Genomic DNA, 15328 nt, shown 5'->3' with positions numbered 1-15328 from the left:
CTCGGGTTACATACTTTGATCTCACACCCTTTCCATCTGTGCAGAACCACATGGTAACTTGTGATGCAACATGAAAATAGTGACTCGAGTCTGACTTGTTGAATAAATATAAATGAATAAATAATAGGTGCTGTCGAATAAATAATAGGGGCCATATACATCTTATCGTAACATTGTTGGAGTTTCTGGTGCATCACACCTACCTACTGAGGCTGCTCCGACACGCACGCACACAAGCACACACACACACACACACACACACACACACACACACACACACACACACACACATACACACACACACACACACAAACACACACACAAGCCCACACACACATACACGCACACACAAGCACACACACATGCACACACACACACACACACACACACACACACACAAGCACGCACATGCACACACACACGCACACACACACACACACACACACACATATAGACACACACACACCCACGCACACACACACACACACACACACGGAGATAACACTCAACAACAAACCATCATCATCATCAATATGTTGCACATATCTCCTTCTTAACACGGCCCTTCGTCCCTCAAAAATATTTTTTCTCAACTCAACATACACATCTGCCCCATCCTCTCTCACTTCTCTTTCGCTATGTAATATATACTTGCCGCCATTATTAATCAAGAGAAGAAGCAGTGCAGCATTATATGAAAATCAAACTTCTGATCACAGCATCATGAGATTTGATTGGCCAAAGCTTGACTCGTGACATATTAGAATAAATCTGCTGTGCAGCATTAAGGCTTCATAAAAAGCTCACCACTTGTACCAATGACAGTGGTTGAAGGAAAAGGTGGTTGTTAAATTAACTTAATATTAAATTCCAAATCATTCTCTATCATGTCCATTCTCCATCACCTTGTCGATCACCTTATGGCCCATTGCCTCATTCGCCTCCAGCGTCTCATTCAAGACCACAGCCGGATCATTTTGTGACAATTCGCTGCGGTGAGCATGGAATTTGAAAATTATCCTCTCCATTAGAGTGAGAGACCACTTGTCAGTGCTGTTGAGAATGTCGCATTAATTTTAGAGGCAGAGAGAACCAGAGAGTGGAGAATGAAGCCTTTTGATCCTCTCGTGGTCAGCTTTCTATCCTCATATGTCTCGCTAATTATTTTTTGCTTTATAATAAATTGCTAGTCTTGGATATCTTCCTTATTTTGCATGCCTACTAGTCCTGAGAAATACTTTATAATAAATCATGCACTTATCATCTTACTATAATTCACCAAATGTCTCTCCGTCTGTCCGTCCGTCCGTCTGTTCCCAGGTACCGCATAAACGGCTGAACCGATCGCAACGAAATTTTGGGTGGGTAATCCTGGAACCCCCTGGAGTAAAGGAGGCAATATTGTTTTTCCAATTTTTCTTCCATTTTTCCAATTTTCAAATTTTTCCAATTTTGCAATTTTTCAAATTTTCCAATTTTTCCAATTTTTTCAATTCCCCAGTTTTTCCAAACACGATGGAATAATATTTACCGATATGAACAGTGATGTAGCTTTTATTGAAATTCTACAAATACTGTTTAGATTTTGATGATTTGCGTGTGATATGATTGGACGGATGTTTATACAAATCGTTTAAATTAAAAAATCCTCCAAATTGGGCCTCCAAATTGAAGCCCCGCCCCTAGGGCGGGTACCATTGCTGGTCTGCAAAATTTATCAACCCATTTCTTTGTGTGTTGAGTACACTTCGCAATATAGTATTTTTGGTAATGTTAGATATAAGTATTATAAAAACTGGACCGCGAAGTACAATACTTTTAAATGTTATTCAGGTCGAAGTACAACACCCAAATAGATTGAAATTGTGATTTTACCCCCCCACACCCCTCCCTTGGCCCCCATCCCCCGTCCTACCCCTCCATCCGTTGCTGTGGCAGACATTTGAAAGAAAGAAACGGTTGAGATGAATCCTACGCCAAAAAGCCTCTGTCCAGATGGTCTGTAAGCATCCCTTGCCACGTTCCTGATCTCACGTCACAGACGAGCGGATACAATTTCCATCTGATCCCTGGAAGAATGGTCTGGGATTTGCCGGATCAGTGCAGTCTGCATATCGAAGCAGGCGCACATTTTTCGGTGTATTAAACCACACCTGGGCCAAGGGATACAGGCAGTGGAAACTCCACAGCACCAGCAGGTTCGGGTCTGGAAGTGCTTGGACCAAAAAAAGCTCCAAGAGGCCCCGAATCATCCACAGGAGGTGCCTTGTCATTTTCTGTGCAATTCATCATGCACGGACTGCGGACAGCCATAGCTGCGTATGCATATTTATATGTGCTGTACACCTCACATTGATAACCACTGATCCTAACTCTTTTGCAAATGTCAAACCTGGTTCTTGATGTTAAAGCCACATTTGAAAGAGGAAGTGGATAAATAATGAGGAGATTCCCCTCTTTTGGATACGCCTCGACTTTCCACAGGGCTAATGGAATCAGAAAAGCACCAATTAAAATCCAGTTAATGAGACAGAATTTGGAAGTACCAATTTACATGATTTTTACCATCTTACCCTTCCCATCTCTCTCCGCTCCCTCCTCCCTCCCCCCCCCCCCCCCACCTCCTCAGTACAACCATCAGTTTTCAACTCGTTCCCTCCAGCGGTTCAGGAGTCCATATAGAAGTTCAACAAACACACAGACATGTCTCAAATTATAGTATGACATCATCTATATTAAATGCAGACAATCTTGTAATGTCCACTTATCTCACAAGTTACATGATGTTTCCTGTTTGTGAGTTCGAGGTCACGTGCCCCCATTGTGCACGTGCCATATGTACGCGCATAAAATCAATCTTTATCATTTTTACATTTATCTCGGGTTCATGGATGAGCTTGTGTATAAATGACATCACATTCAGGACAAATACACATTAGACATCAGTGGTGTTGAACATTAATTCCAAGGACATTAGTAGACAATGAACAAATGCAAATAATAGATGAGGTTTGAATCTCCGTTTCCTGCATTATGAGCCAGGGGTTCAGATGGGAACACTCATAGGCCAACATTGTATTTTGTCCTCTACACCAATCTGGTTGTTTTGTTGAGTAGTTAAAGACTTTTTGTTTTCTCCCCTAACTGGATATGGATTTCATGTGCACAGATAGATGTTCACCTCACCAGCCCATACTTGGTAATTATGGCTAGTATGCCAAACAACCCTCCACATGAGGTAAGGAAACTTGTAATGAAGTGGACTGCACAGGCCGCTTTACAGTTTTTTTATTACCGACTAGAAGTAGAAGAGCCTACCCGTCGCTTCGCTGATGGACCAATTAGTCATCACGTATCTTGCTATAAGGGGGATGGGGGGGAGGGGAGGGAGGAGTGGAAAGGAAGGGGAAGAGATATACTGTGGCGTACACGAAAGCCCACTGGCGTGGCGACATCATTCCGCGCACCAAGTGGGCGGCGGCCACGCCCGAGGGGTAGGCGTGGCCTCAGGATATACACCGGGCGTGCAGCCCGGAGCGCGCCAGTGCTACAGTGACCTCTTTGGAATAAAGAACTATAAACTTACCGCGTTGTCCGCTTCCTCCTTGGTAGCAAGTCACGCGCGTAGCACCGCGTGCTTCATTGGTGACCTCCGACATTCGAGTCAGCCGTCGCTGACTACCCGAAACCGCCGCAACAATGGCTACCAACGCGGTCTCCATCAAGCTCCCCGAATTCTGGGAGTCACAAGCCGAAGTTTGGTTCCTGCAGGCGGAAGCCCAGTTCCGACTTCGAGGCATCATGGTGGACGAGACCATGTACTGCCACGTGGTCGCCGCCCTCGGGCCCGGCACGGCCACCCGGGTCGTATCGGTCCTAAGGGATCCACCTGCCGACGGCAAGTACGAGGCGGTCAAGCGTCTCCTCCTCGCCACGTTCGGCCTTACGGTGGACGCACGGGCCGATCGCCTCTTGGACCTCCCCGAGATCGGGGACACGCGACGGTCGGTCCGTATGGACCATATGCTGGCGCTCATGGGCGACGAAACCCCGAACGCTCTATTCTGGGCGTTGTTTCGACGCCAGCTGCCAGCACGAGTCCGCCTCACTTTGGCTGGTTCCGCGTTAACGGAACCCCGTGCGCTCGCTGCTGAGGCCGACAAATACTACGCGGCTATGGACACGCAGGCGAGTCTTGGCGCAGTTGCCGCTCCCGAGGCTCCCGAGGCTTTCCCCGATGCACCGCACCTCGTGTCCGCCGTCACGCCCCGCCCACCGCCACCGCCGCAAAGAAAACCGCAGCCTCCGACGCCGCAGCTGCCCGCCTGGTGTTTCTTCCACGCCAAGTTCGGCCACGAGGCTCGGCAGTGTCGCCCGCCGTGCTCATTCGGCAGGTCGGGAAACGGGCGAGCCGGCGCTCGGTGGCAACGGTGAGCGTCGGCAATTCAAACAGCCTTCTGTATATAACGGACACCTTCTCCGGGCGCCGTTACCTGTGCGACACGGGGGCGCAGGTGAGTGTCGTTCCTGCCGGGACGTCCGACAAGCACACCGCGGGCCGAGGTCCCGCGCTGCTTGCGGCCAATGGTACGTCTATATGCACGTACGGAAAACGCTGTCTCTCCCTGCGGTTCGGAGGTCAGGTTTTCCGTTGGTCGTTCGTTACGGCCGACGTGCCCATGGCACTGCTCGGCGCGGACTTCTTATGTGCTAATGGCTTACTGGTCGATGTAAAGCGCAGAAGGCTTGTCCAGGCTGAGACGTTCAGCTCGCTCGCGTGTGCGCTGCCCACCTCGTTGAGCAGCTCACAGAGCGGCTCACCGAGCGGCTTGCTGAGCGGTTCCGTTCCGGCCAGGTTCATCTGTACACTTCCGGCAGCGGACGAATTTGCCCGCCTCCTCACGGGTTTCCCGGCCCTCACGCGGCCCACCTTCTCGGCGGGGACCGTCAAGCACGGGGTGGAACACCACATCCCCACCACCGGGCCACCGGTCTACGCCCGGGCACGCCGACTCGAGCCGACGAAGCTCGCCGTAGCTAAAGCGGAGTTCGCTATGCTGGAGCGGCTCGGCATCGTGCGGCGCTCCGAGAGCGCGTGGGCGTCCCCGCTCCACATTGTGCCCAAGCCCGGCGGGGGATGGCGACCGTGTGGGGACTACCGGCGCCTCAACGACGCCACCACCCTCGACCGCTACCCCGTCCCCCACATCCAGGACTTCTCCGCCCGGTTGGCGGGGATGTCCTTCTTTTCAAAGGTGGACCTCGTACGCAGCTACCATCAGGTCCCTGTCAGGCCGGAGGACATCCCGAAGACGGCTGTCATCACGCCATTCGGGCTTTTCGAATTTCTTCGGATGCCCTTCGGTCTGAAAAATGCGGCTCAGGCATTCCAGCGCCTCATGGACAGCGTCTTGCAGGGCTTGGATTTTTTGTACGTCTACCTGGACGACATCCTCATCGCCAGCGCGTCCCGCGAAGAGCACCTTCGTCACCTCCGCATGCTCTTCGAACGTCTGGGTCAGCACGGCCTGATCGTGAACCCCGCCAAGTGCCGGTTCGGTGTCGCTGAAATCGACTTTTTGGGGCACAGCGTCACCAGGCACGGGGCCGTCCCCCTACCGGCCAAGGTGGAGGCGGTGAAGGGGTTTCCGCGCCCCCGCACGATCAGGGGGCTCCAGGAGTTCCTGGGCATGGTAAACCTTTACCATCGGTTCCTGCCCCGCATCGCCCAGCTCCTGCGCCCCTTACACGAGGCCCTTTGAGGGAAGCCGGGCAAAGGTGATGTTACCTGGACGGAGCAGATGGATGCAGCGTTCTCGGGCGCGAAGCTCGCCTTGGCCAACGCCACCATGCTCGCGCACCCGGCGCCCGATGCACCGATCGCCCTCACCACCGATGCCTCGGACTACGCGGTGGGCACGGTGCACGAGCAATGGGTGCGTGGTGCTTGGCAACCGCTGGCATTCTTCAGCCGGCAGCTTTGCCCGCCCGAACGCCGGTACAGTACCTTCGACCGCGAGTTGCTCGGGCTCCACCTGGCGGTCAGGCACTTCCGCCATCTGCTCGAGGGCCGTGCGTTCATGGCCTTTGTCGAGCACAAGCCGCTGGTTTCGCGATGGGCAAGGTCGCCGAGCCGTGGTCGGCCCGGCAACAGCGTCACCTCGCGGCCGTGTCCGAGTACACGACGGACATCCGACACGTCGCGGGAAAGGACAACCCGGTGGCCGACTGCCTTTCCCGGGTCGTCGCACACGCAGTCCACCTTGGCATCGACTATGCCCGGATGGCGGCGGACCAGGCCGCCGACCCCAGGGTCCAGGCCTTGCGGACCGCCGTCACGGGCCTCCGTGTCACCGAGGTGCCCTTCGACGGCGCGGGCACGGCCCTCGTTTGCGACGTCTCCCTCGGGCGGCCTCGCCCCATCGTGCCCGCAGGCTGGCAGCGCCAGGTTTTTGACGCCATCCACGGCTTGTCCCACCCGGGTGCGAAGGCCTCCCAGAGGTTGGTCGCCGACAAGTTTGTCTGGCATGGCCTCCGGAAGGCCGTCCGCGGTTGGACCAGGACGTGCCTCGCGTGCCAGCGCGCGAAGGTGCACCGGCACACCCAGGCCCCCTTGGCCCCGTTTACGGTGCGGGAACGTCGGTTCGACCACATGCACATGGACCTGGTGGGACCTCTGCCCCCCTCGCGGGGTTTCACCCATGTCCTTACCATGGTGGACCGCACCACCCGGTGGCCGAAGGCCATGCCTTTGGCGGCGACGATGGCGGCAGACGTCGCGCAGGCGTTCATCGCCACCTGGGTCGCCCGGTTCGGCGCCCCCTCGGACATCTCGTCCGACCGCGGCCCCCAGTTCACCTCGGAGCTCTGGGCCGCGGGGACTCGGGGTCCAGCTGCACCAAACCACGGCCTACCACCCCCAGGCCAACGGCCTGTGTGAGCGATTCCACCACTCGTTGAAGGCTGCGCTCCGGGCCACCCTCCGCGATGGCGGCTAGGTCGACAGGCTCCCCTGGGTCCTGCTGGGCCTCCGGACGGCACCCAAGGAGGACCTGCACGCATCCGCGGCGGAGTTGGTCTTTGGACAACAGCTGCGGGTGCCGGGCGAGTTCCTCCCCGACCCCACGGCACCTTGGTCCGCGGCGCAGGAGCGTGCTGCGCTGCATGAGACCACCCGGAGGTTCGCCCCGGTGCCGACGGCGCACCACGGGCACCCTCCTACACACGTCGCCCCGGATCTTCGCACCGCGGAGTACGTCTTCGTCCGGCACGACGCCCACCGGACACCACTGCGGCCCCCGTACGACGTGCCTTTCCGCGTGCTGGAGACCGGGGTGAAACATTTCACCCTGGACATCGGCGGCACTCCTGACCGGGTCTCCATAGACCGCCTCAAGCCGGCCCACCTCGACGTGGACCACCCACTGCCGGTGGCTCGACCGCCCAGCACCGCAGGCACGCCGCCCCCCGGTCCGGCACCCATCCCGGGTACAGCCGGGGGCATCCCACCTGGCATCCCTGCACCCCGGACGCCGCCGGTCGCCAGAGGGCGCTTCGGCCGGGTCATCCGTTTGCCCCGCAAACTGGCTCTCCAGGTGCGCGGGAATTCTGGGGGGGCACGTGTGGCGTACACGAAAGCCCACTGGCGTGGTGACATCATTCCGCGCACCAAGTGGGTGGCGGCCATGCCCGAGGGATAGGCGTGGCCTAAGGATATACACCGGGCGCGCAGCCCGGAGCGCGCCAGTGCTACAGTGACCTCTTTGGAATAAAGAACTATAAACTTACCGCGTTGTCCGCTTCCTCCTTGGTAGCAAGTCACACGCGTAGCACCGCGTGCTTCAATACTACATATATTTTGGGTGGGGGGGGGGGGGCTTTGTCAGGCTCCTCCATTTTGGGGGGAGGGGAGGGTGGGCGAAGGGAAGGAGGACAAATTTACCTGTGTAAAGAGTGCTTTAACCTCAGTGTTGCCGAGGTAAATAGGAAATTGTAATACCCTCTGCCACCACCAATAGGTGATGCAACACCAGGTGGCGCTACATTTACATCGAGAATTCCCCCCACACCTCTGCTCCCCATATCCCCGCATGAGGCTGCAGCCACGTGGCCTATGTTACCCCCCACCACAAAGTTGTATTTTCACCCCAAGTTTGGAGTTTGTAACTTAAAAGATGTGGCCACGCATAAGGAAGAAAGACACGTCTCGACAAACAGTTCCCATGGAAGTAAGAATGAAATTACAAAACGATTAAGTTAAATTAATAAATTTTAAAAACCATGAGAATCACAGCCTCGCTTAAATAAATGAATATATACACTGAGTGATAAAATCCAGGAAATGGTAAATTTTGTCAGATTTCACTCCAGATTTGGAAATTATTTCGTTTACAGCATCCAATCCTCATATCAGAATCCAGATTTTGATGATATGCTTCAATTATCTCATGGTAATTATCATTACATAATTGTTTCGATTATAATCGATCGTGTTTCCAAGGCAAGGCACATTTGAATAGGCCAAAACAAAATGGTGGTTTCAGAACCCAGCGAGGTGCAGTGGGATGACCAAGATGGCGGGCCACCATATTGATACACCACCACGTCGGGTTGCCGGAGCCGCGGCAGGTTCGTATCGATTTAATTTCAAAATCATAATTTTATTGAGGAATTTTTAAAACCTCCTACCTACCTTAAAACATCCGCTGGGACCCCAAAACGTTCCACAGGAGGTTTGGCGGGGCGAGCCCCAAAACTGAGAGAGTAGTTTGGGGACGGACAGACAGGCACTCCTGTTTTATAATATATATCTACATCTATATATATATATATATCTATATATATATCTATATATATATATATATATATATATATATATATATATATATATATATATATCTATATATATATATATATATATATATATATATACATATACGTATATATATATATACGGTATATATATATATATATATATATATATATATATATATATATATATATATACATATATATATATACATATATATATATATATATATATATATATATATATATATATATATATATATATATATATATATATATATATATATATATATATTGTTGTGGATATGAGGATTGTGTTTTTTTTTGTTTTTTTTATTGTGGAGCCTCCTGCCTCCAGTCTGTGTATAAAGGTCAAAGGTCGTTCCGTAGTTATTTCATAAACAATCACGTTAGCCAATCATAGATTTCCTCCTTGTTGGTAGTTATTTCCTTATTCTGTGTATTAGGCAAAGGATTTGTCTTCCATTAATTGACACTCCATTGCACCGAATTCAAATAGATAGATCCCCTTTCATTCCCATTCCCAAAACCTCAATTGCCAACTGCATTCACCGCGACTCCATTAGCCACGAGGTAGGCTTGGAGAAGAAGGAGGAGGAGCTGCCGAATCCTGGGCGTGCCCACCCATCGTCATCAAGGGTGGAGCCAGAGGGCCCGTGCCGACCAATCAGGGCCGAGGCGAGCTCACCGAGGGGCGTGTCCTGGAGGCCGGCGGCTTGATCGCCGGTGGGGTTATAAAAAGCGCACGCGGAAGCCTTTGAAAGGTGTGATGAGAAGGAGGCCAAGTGAGAAGTGCAAAGAAAGGGTTGCGAGAAGTGCGAAACCAGAAGTGCGCCAGAGACGGCAGAGGAGTCCAAGTCCAGAAGTGCAAAGAAAGAGTTCTGCAGAGAGCCGCTACAACCAGCCGCGTGAAGCCCTGACGGGGCAGCGAGTGACCCTGCCGGTGTGCGGTGTAAAGGCTAAAGCCGAATACAAGGAGCTGCCGGCTCCTCGCTTCCCGCCCGGAGTGGACCTGCTCGCTGTGCCCTGTGATTCCACCTGCTCATCCCTCCAAACGATTCCTGTCCTTCCATCCTTTTTGTGTACGTGAGTTTGTTTTGTTTGTTCTGTCCCTGGGTTAATTAAGACTGTAATAGATAAGCTAGCATTTCACTGTGTCCCCTTGATTACTTCTGTAAATTATTTTATTATCCTTCCTTCTCCTTGGTTACTTTTGGTTGTAAATAGCAAATAAATTATATTCGTATTCCCTACTTCTGTCTTCCTCTTCTTCACATCCGTGTCGCCTTTGTCTTTTCCCCATTGAATATCTGTGGCACGATTTGGCCCACGTTTAAGGGATCGGGTCTAGTCATTGTAAACACGGTTCGGGCCGCGGCGCCATCCGCTCGGCAAATTAACATCTTATCCGCGGTCCGTAACAATATATTGTTACGGAAATGGGGACGGCGCTCCCCCTTAGCAAGGGGGGGGGGGTTAATCCGCCTTCTATTTGCACTGACCGTCTCCGATCCTGAAGCTACCCCGCTCACCAGTGGGGTGGGATTGCCCGAAGTGATTGGTCAAGGGATTCCCATACACCTCCGGCAATCCCTCCACAAGGCAGGTGGGTAACTCCGCTCAAAACCACGGACAAGATATTATCTGCCAAGCGGGTTAGCAGTCTGAAGTTCGAGCCATTTAACAAAGACTAACCCGATTAGAAACGTTGGCCGAAATCGCACCACAGGTACTCAATGGGGGAATCACAAAGACGATCGGATGTGAAGGAAAAAGAAACCAAAGGTAAGAAATAACAGGATTTAGTATTATTTACACCAAAAAAACCAAAGAGGAAGAAGAAGCAAAGTAATTTACAAGGAGATAGACACAGAGCAATTCCTAGCTTATCTACACAGGCTTAACTTATACCCCAGACAATACAGAGGACAGACGACGAGCAGACTTACACGAATGGGGGATGAAAGGAATGGCAGGTTCGTTCAGCTGGCGAGGTTCCATTCCGACCCACGACTCTCTCTCTCTCTCTCTCTGTCGGTAACACTGGGATTTTCCTCTCCAGATCCTCTTCCTCCTCGTACCTCAAACCCAGCTCCAGCCTTGAACCAACTCAGCAGCACGTACCCAGCTCTCGTACCGGCTCTGAACCAAAATCCAGCTATTGAATCAACGCAGCAGCACGTACCCAGCTTTTGTGTGCGATCGTCGAACGCATATATCAAGCGGGGTCATGACACGCCCTCGGCCGTTTGGGTACCGCCCCCGTGCTCTGTTTTGTGGTCTTATATGGCAATGCCACGATCTTGTAACCTTATTTGGGCATGGAGCTGAACAGCCCCGCCCCCGTGGCAAGCCACGGGCTTGTAGCCTTATTTGGGCATAGAGCTGAACAGCCCCGCCCCCGTGGCGAGCCACGGGCTTGTAGCCTTATTTGGGCATAGAGCTGAACAGCCCCGCCCCCGTGGCGAGCCACGGTATGGTCTCTTCTCGGCGACCCCGCCCTTCTTGTCCAAACAGAGCACGGAGCACATGTTCACAATGGCGGTGAACGCCGCTTTCAAACCAGGGCCAGTTGAGAGGGCGCGCACCCCACGCTTGTCAAGCTGTTTTGCACGGAGAGAGAGAGTTTTGCTGGGAAATGAATTCCTTGAAGGGGACCTATCTTATTTGATTCGGTGCAATGCAATGAACTAGTGGAAAAACAGAGCCTTATACTGACATATAATAAAGAGATAACTATTGAGGGAAGCCTATGATTTGCTACGTGATGCGATGGACTAACTAAGGTGCGATCAATTAACAGCCAATTAAGGGGAAATGTACACAGGAAATTTAATACTGAATTTACAAAGTGAAGGTTCTAAAAACCGGAACAATACATACAGCAAGCTATAACTCTGAGGCGACGATCAAATGCGGACTTCATGCACACGGGGGCAGAAAGAGAGAAGGGGAAACTACAAAGCTTACCTGTGGTTCGCCGTCAATTCCCGAACCTGAAGAAAATAACTCAAACAAACCGGATTTAAAAGGTACAAAAACAAACAGGCTTTATCTATCTATAATTCCAGTAATCTCTGTGTGTTTGTTTGTACGTTTGTACGTTTGTACGTTTGTCTGTGACCGCTGTTTCTCGACAACCACGGGTCCGATATACTTTAAACTTGCCAGGTATATTGCTGGGGACCTGAGGATGTGCCTTTTCAAGGTTTGAAATTAATCGGACAAGTACTTACCGAGCTATGGCGATTTAGCCGTTCGCCGTTCGCTTTGGCGTTGCGAATGGACCAAACCATTGCATGTAAATAGAGGGGGGGGTTCTGTGGTCGTTGCGAATGGACCAAACCATTCATGTAAATAGAGGGGGGGGGGGTTCTGTGGTCGTTACTGCCACGTGGTTTCAAAGTTTTTTTTTGTTGTTGTTGTTTGCACGCATGTTTTTTTGCACCCACGTACGGGCACGCCCTAGGATGTTTACACACACACACCCCTACACAAATTTTTTTTTTTTTTTTTTTTTTGGCAAGGAACGGGCACCCACGTACGGGCACGTCCTAGCTTATATATAGTACGGGCATGCCCTAGTCTATCTATAATTCCAGTAATCTCTGTGTGTATGTATGTCTGTATGTCTGTGACCGCTGTTTCTCGACAACCACGGGTCCGATATACTTTAAACTTGCCAGGTATATTGCTGGGGACCCGAGGATGTGCCTTTTCAAGGTTTCATATTAATCGGACAAGTAGTTACCGAGCTATGTCCAAAAAATGATTCAACCAATCAGCGAGCAGCGAGCTATCACGTGTGCCGAACGTGCCGAACAGACTCTGCCTCGGACGGCACATTTGAGAGCGTATTCATTTATTTCACGTTGGCAAACTATGTTGGCGTTAAACTATGTTTTAAAACTAATTAAAACTAATTTGCGATTCTTTCGCTTTCCTGCGCGTTTGTGCACGCTATGGCGATTTCTTTACCAAACTCCGCAAGCCGTTCGCTTTGGACCAAACCATTTCATGTAAATAGAGGGGGGGGATTGTCACCGTACTCGCAAGCCGTTCGCTTTGGACCAAACCATTTCATGTAAATAGAGGGGGGGGATTGTCACCGTACTCGCAAGCCGTTCGCTTTGGCTTTGCGAATGGACCAAACCATTTCATGTAAATAGAGGGGGGGATATAATTTTAGATATATATATAGTACGGGCATGCCCTAGTTAAATGAAATGCTGATAACAAGAAAACGTGACGGTGAACTACAGTCACGTGAAAAAGTAAGTACACCCCATGTAAAGTTTTGACTTTTTCAACATATTTCAACATACAGCTATTTGATCTTCATTTCAACAATATTGATAGATAAAGGTGATACTAGTACCCGACTGCAAAGCCGCAATGAGCCGGCGAAGCCAAAGCCTCTTGCCACTATTTTACCGATCACTATGGCATCAGTAGGTTAGGTAGTTGGTAGTAGGTAGGTGTAGTAGGTACCGTACCTAGTTCAAAATGACATCATTTGCATTCTGGATGAGATTAAAATTTATAAAATTTACTTCTTGTTTAATTCGGTGAATTCCGTCTCAACTTCGGATATTTCCGGCCGTGAAAAACTATCCCCAACGGCCGCGAGATTTCTAAAAAATAATTCTTCGTCAATTTTAGAATATTTGACGCTGTTTTGAGCCTTCGAAATGCGGTAATAAGCTTTTTTGAAATATTTTTTCAAATGCTCGAATCTCATTGGTTACGGTGTTTGGTGACGATTTTCGTTGAAGATAACCGGGGAACGAGGTTGGTCTTAAAGTATTTTAATTACAAATTAGATGTGCATAAGATTGTGAATCAAACAAAGACGGGTGAAACAAACTCCAATTGAACTTTTTCGCAATTTTTTATGCATACTTACGCATCCGCAAGATGGCGGCCTCCATTGAGCGATTTGGTGCGTCAAAGCTTCGGAATTCTCAAAGGATCCAGCAAAATCTGGTTTTTCAACATAATACGTACGCGTTCATTCACAACACCGGCTTCGCCGGCTATAATATAACAAATATCATGAAACGTTTACATTTTGTAGTCCATTGTATAATTTAAATAAACATAAATGCAAATCTTGCATGTGGAAAAAGTAAGTACACCCCGACATTTATCACTACTTCATATACCTAAAATTAGAATCAGGTGCACCAGCTCAGGTGCAAATGATGTAGAACATCATTAGAGAGGATCTTGGAGGAACTTGTCTTATTTAAACCTCAGACATTTAGTTTCGTTTGCTCTTTGTTGTTGAAGTGTGCGGCGTCACCATGCCTAGATCAAAAGAGCTCTCTGAGGCCTTCAGAAAGAAGGTTATAGATGCCTACCACTCTGGGAAAGGATTTTAAAAGATCTCCAAACAATTTGAAATCAATCATTTGACTGTCCGGAAGATCATCTACAAGTGGAGAAGATTCCAAACAACTGCCAACTTGTTAAGGCCAGGCAGCCCCAGCAAGTTCAGCCCTAGAGTAGACCGCAAGATGCTGAAAGAAGTCTCTAAGAACCCCAGAATGTCATCACAGGACCTACAGGTAGCTCTTGCCACTGTTGATGTCAAAGTGCACCAGTCTACCATTAGAAAGAGGCTGCACAACTTTGATCTACATGGGAGGTGTGCCAGGAGGAAACCTTTGCTGTCTAGAAAGAACATCAGGGCAAGACTAAAGTTTGCCAATGAACACCTACGCAAAGACCAGCACACCAACTTAAAGCCAGAATCAAAATCCCATCGAGATGTTGTGGGGGGATTTGAAACGAGCTGTGCATGCAAGAAACCGCTCAAACATCGCACAGCTGAAATAATTCTGCATGGAGGAGAGGGCAAAAATTTCTGCCAGTCGATGTCAGAGACTGGTAGACAGTTATAAGAAACACCTACTTGAGGTTGTTTCTGCCAAAGGGGGCAAAACCACCTATTAGAGCCAAGGGTGTACTTACTTTTTCCACATGCGAAATTTGCATTTATGTTTATTTAAATTATACAATGGACTACAATATGTAAATGTTTCATGATATTTGTTATGTTATATCACCTTTGTCTATCAATATTGTTGAAATGAAGAACAAATAGCTGTATGTTGAAATATGTTGAAAAGGTCAAAACTTTACATGGGGTGTACTTACTTTTTCAAGTGACTGTAGGTCCTTTTCAGACCCCCAAAGACCCCAAATACCCTTCAAGGCCATGAGGCTCAAAAAGACCCAAATCACCCCGAAGACCAAAAACACACCGAAGACCCAAAACACACCGAAGACCCAAAACACCCCGAAGACACAAAACACCCCGAAGACCCAAAACACCCCGAAGACCCAAAATAACCCGAATACCCAAAATACCCCAAAGACCCAAAACACCCCGAAGACCCAAAACACCACTAAGACCCAAAACACCCCAAAGACCCAAAATACCCCGAACACCCAAAAGACCCCGAACACCCATGTTACGTGCTCCTCCCCAAAC

The sequence above is a fragment of the Myxine glutinosa genome, chromosome 1 (assembly GCF_964187855.1).
Source record: "Myxine glutinosa chromosome 1, kmMyxGlut1.1, whole genome shotgun sequence".
NCBI lineage: Eukaryota > Metazoa > Chordata > Myxini > Myxiniformes > Myxinidae > Myxine > Myxine glutinosa.
The sequence above is the reverse complement of the archived record's forward strand: the minus strand, read 5'-3'. Positions refer to the sequence as shown.